Source organism: Macrobrachium rosenbergii, chromosome 24 (genome assembly GCF_040412425.1).
Source record: "Macrobrachium rosenbergii isolate ZJJX-2024 chromosome 24, ASM4041242v1, whole genome shotgun sequence".
Taxonomy (NCBI): domain Eukaryota; kingdom Metazoa; phylum Arthropoda; class Malacostraca; order Decapoda; family Palaemonidae; genus Macrobrachium; species Macrobrachium rosenbergii.
In genome coordinates, this window is record NC_089764.1 from 29768736 (window position 1) to 29786235 (window position 17500).

General features: G+C 35.1%; 1 protein-coding gene across 11 annotated transcripts in view; it reads left to right on the forward strand.

The window, feature by feature from the left end:
* Nucleotides 1-17500, forward strand: part of LOC136851956 (uncharacterized protein CG43867) — a 1078149-nt gene that overhangs the window by 546942 nt on the left and 513707 nt on the right. For 4 of the 11 annotated variants that reach the window (XM_067126325.1, XM_067126327.1, XM_067126326.1 and 1 more), the window contains exon 1: nt 4582-4630. The exons of the other annotated variants lie outside the window; for them this stretch is intronic. The gene's annotated coding sequence lies outside the window, so the exon portion shown is untranslated. Of the gene's footprint in view, nt 1-4581; nt 4631-17500 lie in introns of those variants that run through there. 11 annotated transcript variants of the gene reach the window in all.

Here is a 17500-nt window from a genome sequence, read left to right on the forward strand (position 1 = left end):
TGTGAGCAACATACCCTGTATGTTCGTTTGTGTGCTTTCTGGCATTCCTTCAGTTTCAGTCATTTGTGCCTTATTTTTCTCATTCATTATGCCTCCCATTTCCCTGAAATCCTTTACCTGCGCTATTCCTATCAGCATGAAATCAGGTGCTTCCTGAAATACCAAATTCTGTGTCCCGATTGATCAGCCCCAGTGATAAAATCCCTCTGGCTCTAGTCGAATGCTAAAGATTTAGCAAGGTTACGTATAAAAAGTACAGTTGCATTTTTCATCTCAATAAACATTTGGTTTTGGCTGTAACATGCATTGCCATCAGTACCCAGGATTTAGAATTTATCTGAACTGTGGGACAGTTAGAGAACGATTGCACCAGAAAAGTGATGCTTCCTTTAAAGTTTTCGTAACTTAACGTACAATGTCCAATAAAAGGGTAAGACATCTGAGGAAATACCGGATTCTCGTAGCTGGTATTTAAACCCATATAGGCCAGCCACTGTTGTAGGTGTCTTCATGCAGAATATATTAGTTTTATGACTTTCATCTTATGGAAAATGTGACCTCTTTTCCATTGGTTATGATTTCATGAAATGTACCTCTCTTGTTTATGATCGGGAGTTTGTCTTTATTTTAATTTATATTTTAATGGCATTGGCATCAAAGTTCTGATCATAAATCCTTGATTGTTGTTTGTAGATTTCCAGTGGAACTGTTGCGCTAAATATGTGGTTTCTAAAAATATAACTTCATGATTCTTCTGTTTTTTTTTTTTTTTTTTTTTTTTTTTTTTTACTCTTCTCTGAATTGTTCATTTCCACTATGCTACTTTTTCGTGATGGATAATAATTCCGCTGCATTCACCATATTGTTTTTTTAATGAAATGCGGTGTTTCAATTTTAAATTGGTTTTTTTCCTGTGGTTTTATTGCGAAAATGTTTGATGTTTTTTATGACTCTTACTGAGTTTTTTCCTTTTGATGATCTGTTATACTTGTGTTGGAAACCAAGGAAAGGTTCGATTTCTCCCAAGATTGCCTTTGATCTCTGAATAATTAGTTCCGCCTTTATGCGTTTTAATGATTTCACGTTTTTATTTCTTTTCCTTTTTGATTTTTTGCCGTATCTCGATGCTTTCATTTGGAACCGTTTGGCTGTTGTTATGTCAGTTGTGGCTGTTAAGAAACTGCCCATTTTGACGTGTTATTTTCTTTTCATTTTCTCTATCAGTTTTTTTATTCTTCTATCATTTATCATTTCCATTTTGATTCATATTTTGTTTCATTTAGCACTTTCATATAGATTTTGTATTGGTCTCTGTTTCACTTTAAGATCCAAACTAAGTTTCTTTATATTTCAGTAAACTGATGTCATTGTTTTCTCATTTATTACAAAAAATGGCTGACCAAATAATTTTATGTCACTTATTTTCTTTCGATATTTATTTTTTTCTATTTCAATTCCAACATCGGAAGCCTTATATTCTCGTTAATTCTACGACTCGTCTACATCTCATGCGCGCATTACACGCGCGCATGGCAACTCAAACACACATACACATACACACACACAAACTCACAAGCGAGACAGCACCGTCACATACACACAAACTCACACTTCCCAAAGTTACACGTGCGTTTGTGGCCGCGTATGTGTGTATAACGTGAGGTCAGCGTGTCTCTAATATTGCACTTTGTATCTGAATATTCTTCTTTGAGTTTTTTCAAATTAATTTTGATTCCTACGGTGCTTAGTTCGATAATTCATCTTGTATTTAGTGCTGGATTTTCTATATTTACTATTTACGTCTTGTTCTTAATATCATTATTTCAGAGAAGAGGAATTTTAAGGTTCTCTCTCTCTCTCTCTCTCTCTCTCTCTCTCTCTCTCTCTCTCTCTCTCTCTCTCTCTCTCTCTCTCTCAGTGATATTTTCACCATCGGATAGAAGTGGAATTTTAAAATTCTCTCTCTCTCTCTCTCTCTCTCTCTCTCTCTCTCTCTCTCTCTCTCTCTCTCTCTCTCTCTCTCTCTCTCTCAGTGATATTTTCACTTTTGGACAGAGGTGAAATTATAAAATTCTCTCTCTCTCTCTCTCTCTCTCTCTCTCTCTCTCTCTCTCTCTCTCAGTGTGAAGAGGCGTTCCTGGAATGGGAATCCTTCCCCTTGGCAATTAATAAACGGAAGGACACCCGGGAGGAAGCGTATAGCTCCTACCTGCTCCTTCTTCACTTTGACATTTTATTTAAGAAAGAACATTCCAATATCCTTTAATCGTGTACCTGTGGATAAGGAGGTTTGAAGTGCGTGGCTGAGGCGTTGCAAGGTATATGGTCATGCTGCTGAATGTATTCACAATTAATTCACGGTCAAATCAAAATTGCTTGAGAAGGATTTTGAGATCAAACAACATTCACAGGAATTAGTAATTGAGTGAACTTGTGCCGTATCTAAGTCCTTCTTCTTCTTCTTTCGATTTTATTAGTCCCACTGTATAGCAGGGTCGGCTGCTCGAGTCAGCTTCCTCTGTCTTTTTCTATATCCTGAATCTTCTTCCCCTAGTTCCACCTCACCCATATCCCTCCTCACCACATCCATCCATCTGATCTGCTGACGCCCCACACTCCTCCTCCTCCTCCTCCTCCCAATCACTGGCATGTTCTTGGCTCTCTTGATTGGTTCCACCTCCTCTCTTCTTATTGCAGGACCATAGTATCTAGGTCCATTTAATAGATATTGCCTGAGGAAACTGTAGTTTTTAAAGGTAGCCAAATCCAACTTTTTCCTACTTAAATGTCAGACGGTGCTGATAAAAAGAGCAACTGTAGAACTCGGGTTGAAGTCAGTTTCGATATTGTGAAGGACCTGACTACACATCAGTCATTTTTCTCAGAATTCCTTCTAATATGTAAGAGTGCCTTAACTAACCTTTCTATCACGTGGTTTTGAACTAAGGCATTAGATGCCACAGAATACTTAGCAGCATTGCTTTTACTTAAACTGCTTGAAACGACTGGCGTTCGAAGTACAACTCATTTTGAAACAGCTGATTTTTAGTTGGCTGTCAGGAAACACTTTTCATCTAGAAGTATATAGAGTCTAGAAAGTGTCCCGGAATAATGACCTAACCTCTGGTTAGTAGAATTCAAATTGCAATTGTTGTTGTTATATATATATATATATATATATATATATATATATATATATATATATATATATATATATAATATATATATATATATATATATATATATATATATATTATATATATATATATATGTATAGGTATATATATATATATATATATATATATATATATATATATATATATATATATATATATATATATATATATATATATATATATATATATATATATATATATATATATATATATATATATATATATATATATATATGTGTGTGTGTGTGTGCGTGCGTGCTGTTGAGTTTGCTGTAAATATGAGCATTCACCCTCCCCTACACTCACACTGGCATGCGCGCACACGAGCCAGCCAGAGGGTTATTTTGCGAAATGATGTTTTTGCGTTTTTTTTGTACATAATAGAGCATTATCCCCTTTAAAAACTCGTAACTCTGCTGTGTAACATCTCAGCTTGGTTATATGATGCTCGTCAACGTTGAACTGAGCTCCGAAATTTATTAGAAATGAGTAAACATCCCCAGAATTTTATGAGTCCTGGAGCATACTTATATATATGTGTATATATAATGTATATGCATATATATGTATGTTATTTATTTATTTATTAATATTTATGTGTGTCTGTGTTTGTGTGTGTGTGTGTGTGTGTATGTACACAGCAAAAATCCCATTTGATTTATGTCAAAGACTTGGGTATATATATATATATATATATATATATATATATATATATATATATATATATATATATATATATATTAATAATAATAACCACCATTATGAAGATGTTATGTGGAAATGATCATAAAAAATAACATTATTTCTTTAAACATCTCAATTACACTTAGCGTATGTCATTCCCAGTCACTTATGTGTCGTATTAATTATATGTACTATTTTGAAGTAAAGTGTTACAAATATTTATATTTATTATTTTATAATAATGTCTCATCTTTATTTATATGCATTATTTTTAAATGTATACTTGAGGTACTATAGTATTTTTTAATGTAAAGCGCGTATTCTGTTTGTTTTTCTTATCATGTTGTCCATGGAAATGTTCGAACTATGCTGTAAGTAATGGCCTCTGGATACTTACTTAAGTCGCCCTACCGGTAAGGACCCGAAGTGGCGAGAGAGAGAGAGAGAGTTTTTTTCGGGGCACCTATGTGACTGACAAACATAGAGAGAGAGAGAGAGAGAGAGGCGGGGGCGGGAAACAGAGAGAGAAAGAGAGAGAGAGAGAGGCTGAGAGTGAGATTAAGAGACAGACAGACAGAAGGACAGAGAGTGAGAGAGAGAGAGAGAGAGAAACTGAGAGAGAGAGCGCGCAGATGGTGTGGTGCCGCGCCGGGACTGTGTGCGTGTGTGTGAGTGCTGCCTGCTGCCTGCTAGCTAGTGCACAGTCCACCAGACCAGTGCCAGTCACTGTGTGGGTGTGAGAGGGTAAGGACGTGCTCGCGCTCGTTCCGGTACGTCCCCTGTCCTTTGGTGCCCCAGACCTCTCCGTGTCACGACTGAGTTCGATCTGTGAAACCGAAGGGATTCCTTTTATACCTCCTCCTCCTCCTTCGTCGTTGGAGAGTCTTAGGGAGGGCGACCTCCTCCTCCTCCCCCTCCCACAGGCATTGAATTGTGAATAGTGAATACAGCTGATGAAAGTGAAAAATGATATAGTTTTCGAGTCTGTCTGTGGATTTTAAAGTTATAATGGTCTTGTGTACTATAGACGTCGTCTGTTGATAAATGTGATTTGGCAGGTTAACATGAAATACTGTAATGTTTTCGGGCTGCCCCCTGAGAGTAGATGGGACCATTTGTGTGTGTGCAATGCTTGTCCAATTAGGATAGATTTTATGCAGATCAAGAGACTTTGGTGGAAGCATTCTATCCCCATTTACATCCGTTATGCCGAAATTGCCCGGACTGGATAACCACCATCCGTTCGACGAAGTTTTTTTACATATGCTTTTAATTCTATTATTCTCTTAATTTATTTTATTTGTTGAGATGAATGTCGGAATTATACAGTGATATTGAGAAACAAAGGACGTAATACATTAATGATGAATTAATTTTAATATATATTTATATATAGTTTTAATTCTTCATTCCTATCTTTTTCATTTATTGTATTCGTTAAGATTTATATAATAAATTATACACTAATGGTGAGAAACAAAGGAAGACTTATATCGATGGTGAAAATATTTTTGATATAAATTTTCTTGATTTCATTGTGCACTAAATGTTGTTGTGCAAATAGGTCACATGAGGTATTTCGTACTTCGTTCTGCGTTGGCTAATGGAATGTTCTCACAAAACGTGAAAGTGTATGGAATTCATTATTCGTTTGTGAATATTTATGCAGCGGGACAAAATTGACTGAGTGTTCCCTAAGGTTTTTATGCTTACTGTAACTTGTGTTTGCCCTGGTTTGAAATCCGTGATGGTGGAAGAGTATGTATGTATGTATGTATGTATATGTATATGTATATGTATATATATATATATATATATATATATATATATATATATATATATATATATTATATTTATATTCATGTGTATATACATATATACACTTATATATGTATACATACATATATATGCATATACTGTACATGTATACATATATATACATATGTGTATATATATAAAGTATATATATGTGTATGTATATATATGTACATATATATATGTATGTATATATATGTATATATACAATTAAACATTTATACGCTTGTCGCTTCGATGATGTTACGTCTTGAAATTAAAAAAAAGTAAATAGTAAAATACTACAAAAGGTCCTAACTGACATGACGACTGGAAAGACTGAAGAGGGAACAGAAATGACGAAAACATTTAATGCCCCGGTTTCGATTTCTTTCCTCTGTGTTCCTTTGTTTGGTGCGATACACTGGATCTATTCTAGGCACAAGTGGAGGATAGTAAAGTTAGTGCTTTTAAAGTTAGTGCTTTCCACTACTGGAAATTTACACTTCGCATAAATCTGTGATTTATTCTTTGTGTGATGGTCGGTTATTGTATGGTAAAAGTGTTGTATGTACGCGAATAATAATAATAATAATGATAATGATAATAATAATAATAATAACAATAATAATAATATAGATGATGATAATAATAATAATAATTATTATTATTATTATTAATATTATTATTATTATTATTATTATTATTATTACTCGAGAAGAGTATAAGGTATAAGGCACTGTAGGTGTCTGAATAATAATAATAATAATAATAATAATAATAATAATAATAATAATTATTATTATTATTATTATTATTATTATTATTATTATTATTATTATTATTATTTTATCCAAGATGTGTGTGTTGGTTTTCCATCAATATATTACAAAATAATTAAGATATGTCAAGTACAAAAACAAATAATTATGAGAACAGTAATAGTCAATAACAGTACCTTATATCAGTTCGTTAGCATTGCAGCCATTTTAAGACAACGAAAGCTGTTAGCACGCTTCTGCCAAGATCTGCTATTTAATTTGTGTCTTTTGGAAATAAAGTTCGTGACATTGAAACGAGAGATTTCCTTCGGAAAACTATAACATCCAACTCTCGAGTTCAAGAAGTTGTGGCATGAAGTTGAAGGAATGCATTCGTTTTACGCCCAGGAAGTTAACCCAACCCTTAATGAAAGAAGTTGGGTAACAAATTGAACGAAAGCTCAGGACTCATATTATGGTTCAGCCAAGTTAGTTTCTCTCTCTCTCTCTCTCTCTCTCTCTCTCTCTCTCTCTCTCTCTCTCTCTCTCTCTCTCCGGTAACAAAGAAAACACTTTCTTTTGAGGAACAGTAAAACATTGAATACCCTAGTCTTTTCTCTCTCTCTCTCTCTCTCTCTCTCTCTCTCTCTCTCTCTCTCTCTCTCTCTCTCTCTCTCTCTCTCCAGCAACAAAGAAACGCTTTCTTTTGAGGAACAATAAAATATAGACTACCCTGATCGTCTCTCTCTCTCTCTCTCTCTCTCTCTCTCTCTCTCTCTCTCTCTCCAGTACTGTAACAAAGAAAAAATTTTCTTTTGAGGAACAATAAAACATAGAATACCCTAATCCTCTCTCTCTCTCTCTCTCTCTCTCTCTCTCTCTCTCTCTCTCTCTCTCTCTCTCTCTCTCTCAGTAACAAAGAAAAACTTTCTTTTGAGAAACAATAAAACACAGAATACCCTAATCGTCTCTCTCTCTCTCTCTCTCTCTCTCTCTCTCTCTCTCTCTCTCTCTCTCTCTCTCTCTCTCTCTCTCTGTATAGTAACAAAGAAAAAACTTTCTTTTGAAGAAAAATAAAACATAGAATACCCTAATCCTCTCTCCCTCGCTCTCTCTCTCTCTCTCTCTCTCTCTACAGTAACAAAGAAAAACTTTCTTTTGAAGAACAGTAAAACATAGAATACCCATATTCTCTCTCTTCTCTCTCTCTCTCTCTCTCTCTCTCTCTCTCTGTATAGTCGAGAGAGTTGGGACGAGTCGGGACACGTTGGAACGCGTTCAGAATTCAATGCGCATTGATTTGGCCAAAGGAAGATTCGTGAGTGACCGTCACCTTGCGGAAGGACGGTTCTCTTCCTCCTCCTCCTCCCTCCTCCTCCTCCTCCTCCTCCTCCTCCTCCTCCTCCTCGCCTGGATTGATCTCTGATTGCAAGTCGAGGAATGTTTGACCTTGTGGGCCACGTCGTTTTCTGGATTGGAGGTTAGATTTAACAGGGGTCTTTGATTTAAAGCCGGGAAAATCAGAGAGGCGTTTGGATGTTGTGTTTCGCGTCCTCGTAGTTTTGGGGATGAATGAGTATGTCATGGTCTTGCCCGCGTGCCTTTTCGTTTTTCTAATTATTTGATATGTTTAGCTTCGCCCATCAGTTGTATAACATGAAATATCTGGTATGGTTTTCATGTTCTTCTTAGGTATTGGGATAAATTTAACTTTCATCCCTCAGTATATATGTGAAAATACTAATGACTGAATACTAATAATACTTCGCCTCGTCCATTGAAATAAATGTCGCTATAGGTGTTCACACTCTGTAACCATCTGCATTGATTCCCTTGCATTACTGTAACCCATTATAACTCCCACAGGACTCAACTAGGTTATTTAATTCATTCATTAGAATATGCAGTATGCAATGTATAAAGACCTTCTAGTTGGTGTTTCTGATCCCAGAGTTATAGGCCAAACAATGTCTCTTCAGAAAAGTTAAATTTCTGTCTTACATTAGTGATCAGGTTTAACTATCCTAATAATAATATATCTTACATTGCGTAAGATACCAAACAATTTCTGCAAATTTTCCATCGTTAGTTTAAGAATTTGCAAGTGACTTGCCCTCAAATTTGACTAATGTATCATATATTAGTAAGAGCTGTTTGGATTGAAATTCTGTATATTTTTTTCGTTTATTTTTTAAGGAAATTTGCAGTAACCAGTAACATCCTTTGGTTCTCATTTCACTTTATTAAGGACATCCCATTGCATTCATGGTCAAGTAATTAAAGGAACGTAGGCCGTTACTGTAAAAAGAAATGTTTATTGGAAAAAAATATGTGATGAATATTCGGTGAGTTTGAAGATAAAAAGCTAGAACACTCTGTTTATTTATTTTCCACATTCACTGGCAGAATTTATGTTTTGAATGCGTAGTGTTAATTTATTACGTGAAATGGAGGTTTTTTATGTTAAAAATGTACAGGTTCAGAAATACAGTGGCAGAGAAAGTTCATTTTAATGAATTGTACTAGCTTAAATTGGTAAGTTTTGTGTAAGAGAGAGAGAGAGAGAGAGAGAGAGAGAGAGAGAGAGAGAGAGAGAGAGAGAGAGACTGTGGTAGGAATATCTTGTATTCTTCTAAAATATGAGCTGGTATTTATACAGCCTTCAAGGTAAGGGTTTCCATACCTTCTTTGCGCTAATGAAAGAGATACAGTCTTGTTTGTACATGGGATAGAATATTACTTTTCATTCTTAAATTTTCTTCTATTTTTGTTTTCACAAGGAATTTATTTATTCATTCGTACTGCTAGAACATTTTGTTTTAACCTTTCGTCAAAATAAATGAATGGAATATACTTTTAGTTTTCTGTAAAAGAAAACATTTCTGTCCGCCCTCGGATCTTAAAAACTACTGAGGCTAGAGGGCTGCAAATTGGTATGTTGATCATCCACCCTCCAATCATCAAGCATACCAAATTGCAGCCCTCTAACCTCAGTAGTTTTCATTTTATTTAAGGTTAAAGTTAGCCATAATCACGCTTCTGGCAACAGTATAGGATAGGCCACCACCGGGCCGTGGTTAAAGTTTCATAGGACGCGGCTCGTACAGCATTATCCAGAGACCACCGGAAGATAGATGTTTTCGGTGGCCTTGATTATACGCTGTAGCGGCTGTACACAAACCTCTATTGCGCCGAAGAAACTTTTTTTTTTACTTGTTTTCTTTTGCTGATGGAATGTGCAACTGTTCGTTGATGGAAGAGACAGAAGATATAAATATTTCTCTAACAAAGACTGAAGTTTCATTAGTATTTGTCGGCTCAGTATGGAAAGTACTGAAGTGGTTTCTATATCCAAAGAAAAATAAAAAATTTCTGTATCTGTAATTTTTTTTCAACTAGATATGTCTGTAAATTTTATATACCTGAAAGAAATTTTATTTTTTATCAATCCCGTATGTATAAAATCTATATTCACTTGATAAATTGAAAGATAGCAAGAAGATTTTATTTATTTTTGTTTTTTAGAAAGAGAGAGAATTACAAATTGGTTTATCAGCAATGTTACCGAAATTGAATTGCGTGTAACTTGTAAGAAAATATAAAAGAATTGCTTCTTCACTTTCAATTGTGTTAAAAGGAAGGTTAATTTAATTAATTCTTGAAAAGAGAGAGAGAAAGAAAGAATTGATTCAATTATAATCTTACTGAAAATATGAAATGTTTTTAATTGTTATGAGAGATGAGTTAAAAGGTTTCTGCTTCGACAAAGGAATTTTGACTTCAGTAATTCCTTCAACGAGAGAGAGAGAGAAAAAAAATATGATGGTAATAAATGGAAAGAGACAAATTTTACTTCTTTTAAAACGGCATAAAACTTACTCTGAAACAAGACGCAGAGAGAGAGAGAGAGAGAGAGAGAGAGAGAGAGAGAGAGAGAGAGAGAGAGAGAGAGAGAATATGATGGTAACAGATGGAAAGATAGACAAATTTTATTTCTTTCAAAACGGCATAAAACTTACTCTGAAACAAGACGCAGAGAGAGAGAGAGAGAGAGAGAGAGAATATGATAGTAATAGATGGACAGATAAACAAATTTTATTTATTTTAAAGCGGCGTAAAACTTACTCTGAAACAAGACGCAAAGACAGAGAGAGAGAGAGAGAGAGAGGCGTTTAATCTTCCAGTGAGGGATTATGCTTCCATTCTTCCGTGTAATTCCTTAACTGGGAGAATGAAGAATGAAATTGCTTTTACTTTTACGACATAAGAAAACCTTATGCTTCGCTCAGCTATGATGGGGGCGATAATTTGCACCTATTTAACCCGGCGAAGAGAGAGAGAGAGAGAGAGAGAGAGAGAGAGAGAGAGAGAGAGAGAGAGTCTGCCATACCGCCAGGAGGAAGAGAGAAACCCAAGGTCATATCAGAGATGTTAACATGAAAGGATTAGGAAATGGAGAGAGAGAGAGAGAGAGAGAGAGAGAGAGAGAGAGAGAGAGAGAGAAGAGAGAATAGCGCGAAGGAGGCGAACCAAAAGAGAATTTACATCAACCTCATTTAACCTGAAGTGATAGAATCCCTGTTTCTTTCTACCTGAGAGAGAGAGAGAGAGAGAGAAAGGTACATGAAAGTGTTTACGCTTTCCAGTCGAGGAATTGCGTTTATTTTCTTCTTTTAGAGAGAGAGAGAGAGAGAGAGAGAGAGTGATAATAACAGTAGGGGTAGCAGTAAACAAATTTTATTTCTTTTAAAGCCACTTAAAACATATTGTCTCAAAAAGGAAACGCTGATATAAAGCAAGGAGGAGGAATAGGAAAGAGAGAGAGAGAGAGAGAGAGAGAGAGAGAGAGAGAGAGAGAGAGAGATTAACAATAATAACAGATGAAGCGATAGACAAATTTTATTTCTTTTAAAACCACTTACAACATATTCTCTCAAATAGAGGCGCAGTTATATAGCTAGGGGTAATGCAGAGAGAGAGAGAGAGAATTTCAAACAAGGAAAATATAGGAAATTTATAAGACATATAAAGAACGTTTCCCACTTTTTCTTCTTCAGAGGTAGTTGGATAAATATTAAACATGAAAGCGTCTATATATGGAATAATTAGTGTAATTTTTTTAAGTTAAAAAAATTACGAAAATTGTTTTCAACAACTGTTGAGGAGAGGAAGAGAATTTATTCAGCCTGAGTGCAGAGAATTTATTCAGTCTGAGTGAAGAGAATTTATTCAGTCTAAGTGAAGAGAATTTATTCAGTCTGAGTGAAGAGAATTTATTCAGTCTGAGTGAAGAGAATTTATTCAGTCTAAGTGAAGAGAATTTATTCAGAAGAAAGAAATTTATTCAGTCTAAGTGAAGAGAATTTATTCAGTCTAAGTAAAGAGAATTTATTCAGTCTGAGTGAAGAGAATTTATTCAGTCTAAGTGAAGGGAGTGATGGTAGTTTTTCCATCAGCCAAAATGAATATTATTGAGAAACAGGTAAGGGGAAATTGGCATTTAGCACTTTTACAGAGATGAAGTATGCAAATCTGTTAAATGGAAGGGCGAGGTATTCCTCCGTCGGGTTTGAAAAAGGAAGTAATATTATATGTATATGTATATATTATATATATATATATATATATATATATATATATATATATATATATATATATATATATATATATATATATATATATATATATATGTGTGTGTGTGTGTGTGTGTGTATCAACGCGTGTATGTGTGTTTGTAACGTATTCGTGTTGCTTTGATCTTTTTCCTACAATAAAGTTTCTTTTCTCACCCAAGATGGCTAAGTAACCATTTATCTGCTCGCAACAGAATACAGAGATCTCTCTATTAAGTAATATAATCTGGCTCTTCTGATCCACGACGTCAGATCTTAAACCAGTCGTTCGTCTAAGTCCCGCAATAAGAGATCTTTGTATCAAGAAGAGCACCTTTCAGGAACTCGATAAACTATCTATCTTACTCCTTTGGCAGTTTATCATTTTCTCTAGTTCAATTCGTGACGTAGGTAATTCGAGTAATAAGGAAATACAGACGTTTATTTTTGGAATAGATTTTTTTTGCTGATTAATGACAGTTGTGTAATTTTTTGTTTTGTTTTGTTCAGTTCAGGCCGTAGGCAGTTTCTGGAATGTATTAAAGACTCTTAGTCTTTGGAATGACGATGTTTTAGTTTTCTGTAAAAAAAAAACTATTGCGCTGGCTTTGTCTGTCCGTCCGCACTTTATTCTGTCCGCACTTTTTCTGCCCGCCCTCAGGTCTTAAAAACTACTGAGGCTAGAGGGCTGCAAATTGTTATGTTGATCATCCACCCTCCAATAATTAAACATACCAAATTGCAGCCCTCTAGCCGCAGTAGTTTTGATTTTATTTACGGTTAAAATTTAGCCATGATCGTGCGTCTGCCACCGGTAGAAGTACCAACAACACAGGCCACCACCAGACCTTGACTGAGTTTCATGGGCCGCTGCTGGAAGTTTCATAAAGCGTTATACTCTGTACAGAAAACTCGATTGCGCCGAAGAAACCTCGGCGCATTTTTTACTTGTTTTCCTTGAAAATGACAATTTTTTCATTATATGAACAATGATTACCTCCCATTGTCCACTTGAAATGGAAATTAGGAACCTTAAGAGGGGAAAAACTTTTATAATAGGGTATATTAAACATGAAGAGCTTCTATACTTTACGAGAATATCGAAATTATACGTCAGATTTTCTTCTGTTAAGCCTAAGGAACAATTTTTCTGTAAATTGCTCGGAACGAATATTTCCTCCCTTGAGGAAAGGGGGCGGGGGGTGTTGGAGAGGGGGGTTGGTGTTCTTGATACATCACCAAGTATATATTTCTGTACTGAAGCAGATCTTGAATTTAAATGAAATCAGAACCATATCATTTAATGGAACATGCCCGGAATTTACAAGTGATTGCTGCCACATAGCAATCTTTTTGAGATGTAGTTTTTGCTGTAGATTCATAAGTCATGTCTTTGCCGCTATTGGCAGGGTAATAAATGATTATTTCTTGCGTTAAGAGCGTAAGATATGGATTCTCTCACACACAATTAGTTACGTAGCTTCTTTCGCCATATTTATAACATAGCTGTGCTTGTTAGAAGAGTAAATTGTATAACCCATCGAAAGAATTGTCCATTAAAGTCGAATTTCTTATCAGGAAATTGTAGGGTTTGACTCAAAGTAATATACTGGAGTTATCTTTACCTCGAAAAAATGACTGATTTCCCAAAAGTATATAGCAGTTTAAGTTTGAGTAATAAATTTTTTATTAATTGATATACTGTACGAATTATTAGCTGACGGCTTTCGCTACATAATGTCATTCTTCTTGTTATAACTGTAATGTAACTGTATTTTCCCAGAATGTATTACAGTTTTAATTGTACACGTGTTGACGCAAAATTTTTGTCGTTGATTATGCAGTGGAAATTTTCAATTAGGTGCTTTAAAAGGATATTTTTTTGTGCAGCACTAGATTTTAGAAATTTCCATCTAGATAATGAGTAAGCTGTGAACGATATTTGTTTGTAGACAACTGATACTGACTCTTGAGAAGATCTGGACTCCATTGGGTTTTGTATATTTTTTTAAACGTTTGAATATCCTGATATTGGAAAATACCTTTGGGATTTGGTTATCTGGTATGCACTGACGAATGTATTAGAATTGATTTACTGTATTTTTGTACCTTGTTTTTTCCTCTGATATATATATATATATATATATATATATATATATATATATATATATATATATATATATATTTGTGTGTGTGTATATGTGTATATATATATATATATATATATATATATATATATATATATATATATATATATATATATATATATATATATATATATATATGGACAAAATCCACGAAAGAGAGACAGTGACTGGAGTACTGCAAGGCCTTTCGACTTCTTGTCCTCTGTTTAGCAGACTGAAGAAATGTAAAAATAAATATAAAAGAATTTTTATATTTCTTCAGTGTGCCAAGTAAAGGACGAGAAGTCGAAAGGCCTTGCAGCACTCCATTGCTTCTCTTTCCTTCATGGATTTTGTCTTTATTTATATATTCATCACGTCCCATATTTTCGTGTGTGTGTGTGTGTGTGTGTCTGTATGTATGAATGTATGTATACATAGTTTTTATACATAGTTTTTCTGTTGATTATGGTAATAGCAAACTAACACTCTTTTATACCGGTGAATATTACTTTGAGAACCCATAATGAATCAAGTATTTCCACTACTGAGGGATTCAGAACCGATGAAGCACGGTTTTTCAGCAACAACTTTTTATCAAAGCATCGGATAAAGCTGAAAGTTGGCAAGTGTATATTTTATAACCCTACCTAATTTTTGCAAGTATTATTTAGAGCCTAAGTTCGATAGTTTTGATATTTATAGAGTAAAATGAAGTCACCGATGCCGGGACCGAAAAATCACAGACAAGGATTCTAAAACAATTCGTGACGTAAACATATGACGTCATAAGGCTCCGCCCATCCACCAGGTAGGCGGTGAATGGATATGCTTAAATGCTTAAAGAATTTAGGCTTCGACAAATTCGATAATGGCCAGCAGGATATGGAATTGTCCCCGTGGTTGCAAGACTGCATTTGTGCTAGCTTACCACTTTGTATTGAAGCGAGAAGACCTGTGGCAAGATTTACTCTAGTGTGAATAGGTAATTATTTCTATGGTGGGTAATGGTTACTTGGCCGCCCCAAAAGTGCGGGCAGGAGCTGTTAGACAACACGTCATTTTGAGGAAGAGTACTTGAAATCGGACATTATCCATGAGAGCGTGGGACCAGTCATTATTGATCTCGCTAGCGACGATGAAAACGTGGATGATGACCTCCTCCTCGAGAGTGACGACGACGAAGACATTTTGTAAATTAATTATGTATAGTGTTAGATGTTTTATTTGTACCTCTAAAACATATCTATTAAAACACAGTGATTATAACAATATGTTCCTCATTCAAACTGATTTCAATATATTTTCCTTTCCATGCATGTCAATATAAATCGTGTTACATTTGATTGATATTGAAGCAGGTAAATAATAGCTTGAGCTTGCCCTCAAAATCTTGACTCCTACCAGTACCTTTTATTTGCAGCGAGTATACAAGCGCTGTTTAGGTGTTATATGATATAAATAAAAACCAAGAAAAATAACAATGGGTTACATTAACTGAAATAAAACAATGGCGTTGACTTTACAACTCTAACAATTGAGGGAAATGAGGCATCATTGCTTTTCATTTAAATTCTACTTCTAGTGACCGCTCCTGACATGCTGCAAACAGAAGGCTATAGTGTCAAAACCTGAGATAAACAAAATGGATTGTCTTTTGTATTCCCGCCCTGAATAGATGTAGATCTAACAAATGAGCTATAGACTGGTTCATTATGTGGATGAACTACTTGCACTGAATTATTTGTAAAGTAGAAACAATACGAATATCAAGAAAATGGAAGAAATCCAAGCTAACAACTTAGTCCTAACAACTGCTGTGGAAGTTGCAATGAAACCTCCACAAAATAATAATAATAATAATAATAATAATAATAATAATAATAATAATAATAAAATTATTGAGAATGATAATGCTATCAAGGGACGATGACAAATCCTGCTCGCCATCATTGATATCGCTGAAGCCTTGTATGGGTATTAAAAGGCCAAGAGAGACAAGGTCTACCCAATTGGATGTCGTTGCCTCCTGCCTGGAGTAACTATGTAGGCGATGACATATCTTCGAGGTACATGCTCATTGCGGCAATTCACCTGCTGATGCAATAAGGAAGTAGACAAAGCTCCACCTACATGGGATATTTGGGGAAAGTGAGCAAACCTTCCCTTTCTCTTGGTCTTGGGTGCTAATATCAATTAGTGAATATGCCATCGCCAAGTGGGCAGAGCCACAGTGAAGAGACGTTTTCCCCATATGTAAACTTCTCTTCACTGTGAGACGTCATAGGTTAACGTCATTATTGTGTTCAAAACCCTTACCTGCGATTTTGATGGCTCTGGCATAGGAAACCCACTTTTACTCTGGTAAGTACCAGAACTATTGAACTTAGGTAGTAAATAACACTTGCAAAAAATTAGGTAGGGTTATAAAATATACACTTGCCAACTTTCAGCTTTATCCGATGCTTTGATAAAAAGTTGTTGCTGAAAAACCGTGCTTCATCGGTTCTGAATCCCTCAGTAGCTCATAATCATTCTCTCTCTCTCTCTCTCTCTCTCTCTCTCTCTCTCTCTCTCTCTCTCTCTCTCTCTCTCTCTCTCTCTGTAATTAGGTGTTTAAAGTTTATTAGCCTGGCGGAGGGTAAAGAGGACGTTTGCTACAATATGTTTTAGTTCATTTTTGACCCTTCGGGAGATGCGGGACCCCAAATGCATAATAAAATGAGTTAAATATTTCGGCGGCAGCTTTTAGGGAGTTTTCCCTAACCGTGACTCTCTCTCTCTCTCTCTCTCTCTCTCTCTCTCTCTCTCTCTCTCTCTCTCTCAACATTATTCTGCATTTTAAAACTACCTAATGCACACGTTTTGGGGTGTTTTTTTTTTTTTGTCGTGTTATCGTGTTATGCGGCGAGCGAGGCAAGTGTAATGAAGTACATTTCTGGGTTCCGCAGTATCTGCTGTTATGTGGTTTCGTAGTGTAGCGTATGTGTATGTATGTATGTATATATACATATATATACAGTATATATGTATATATATATATATATATATATATATATATATATATATATATATATATATATATATATATATAAAAATTTTATACGCTTTTCTATTTAGTGAAATCCTCTAACCATAATTATAACACCGATGTTTTCGACATATTTGATCTAGATCTTTTCTCCTGAAGGAGAGAGAGAGAGAGAGAGAGAGAGAGAGAGAGAGAGAGAGAGAGAGAGAGAGTAATTACCATTCGAAAGGTATTCAGCATAATTCTGTAACCTTCACGCAACTAGCTTTATGCCTTAATCGTCCGCTGAACAAATTACTCCCAAATCTTCATTGTC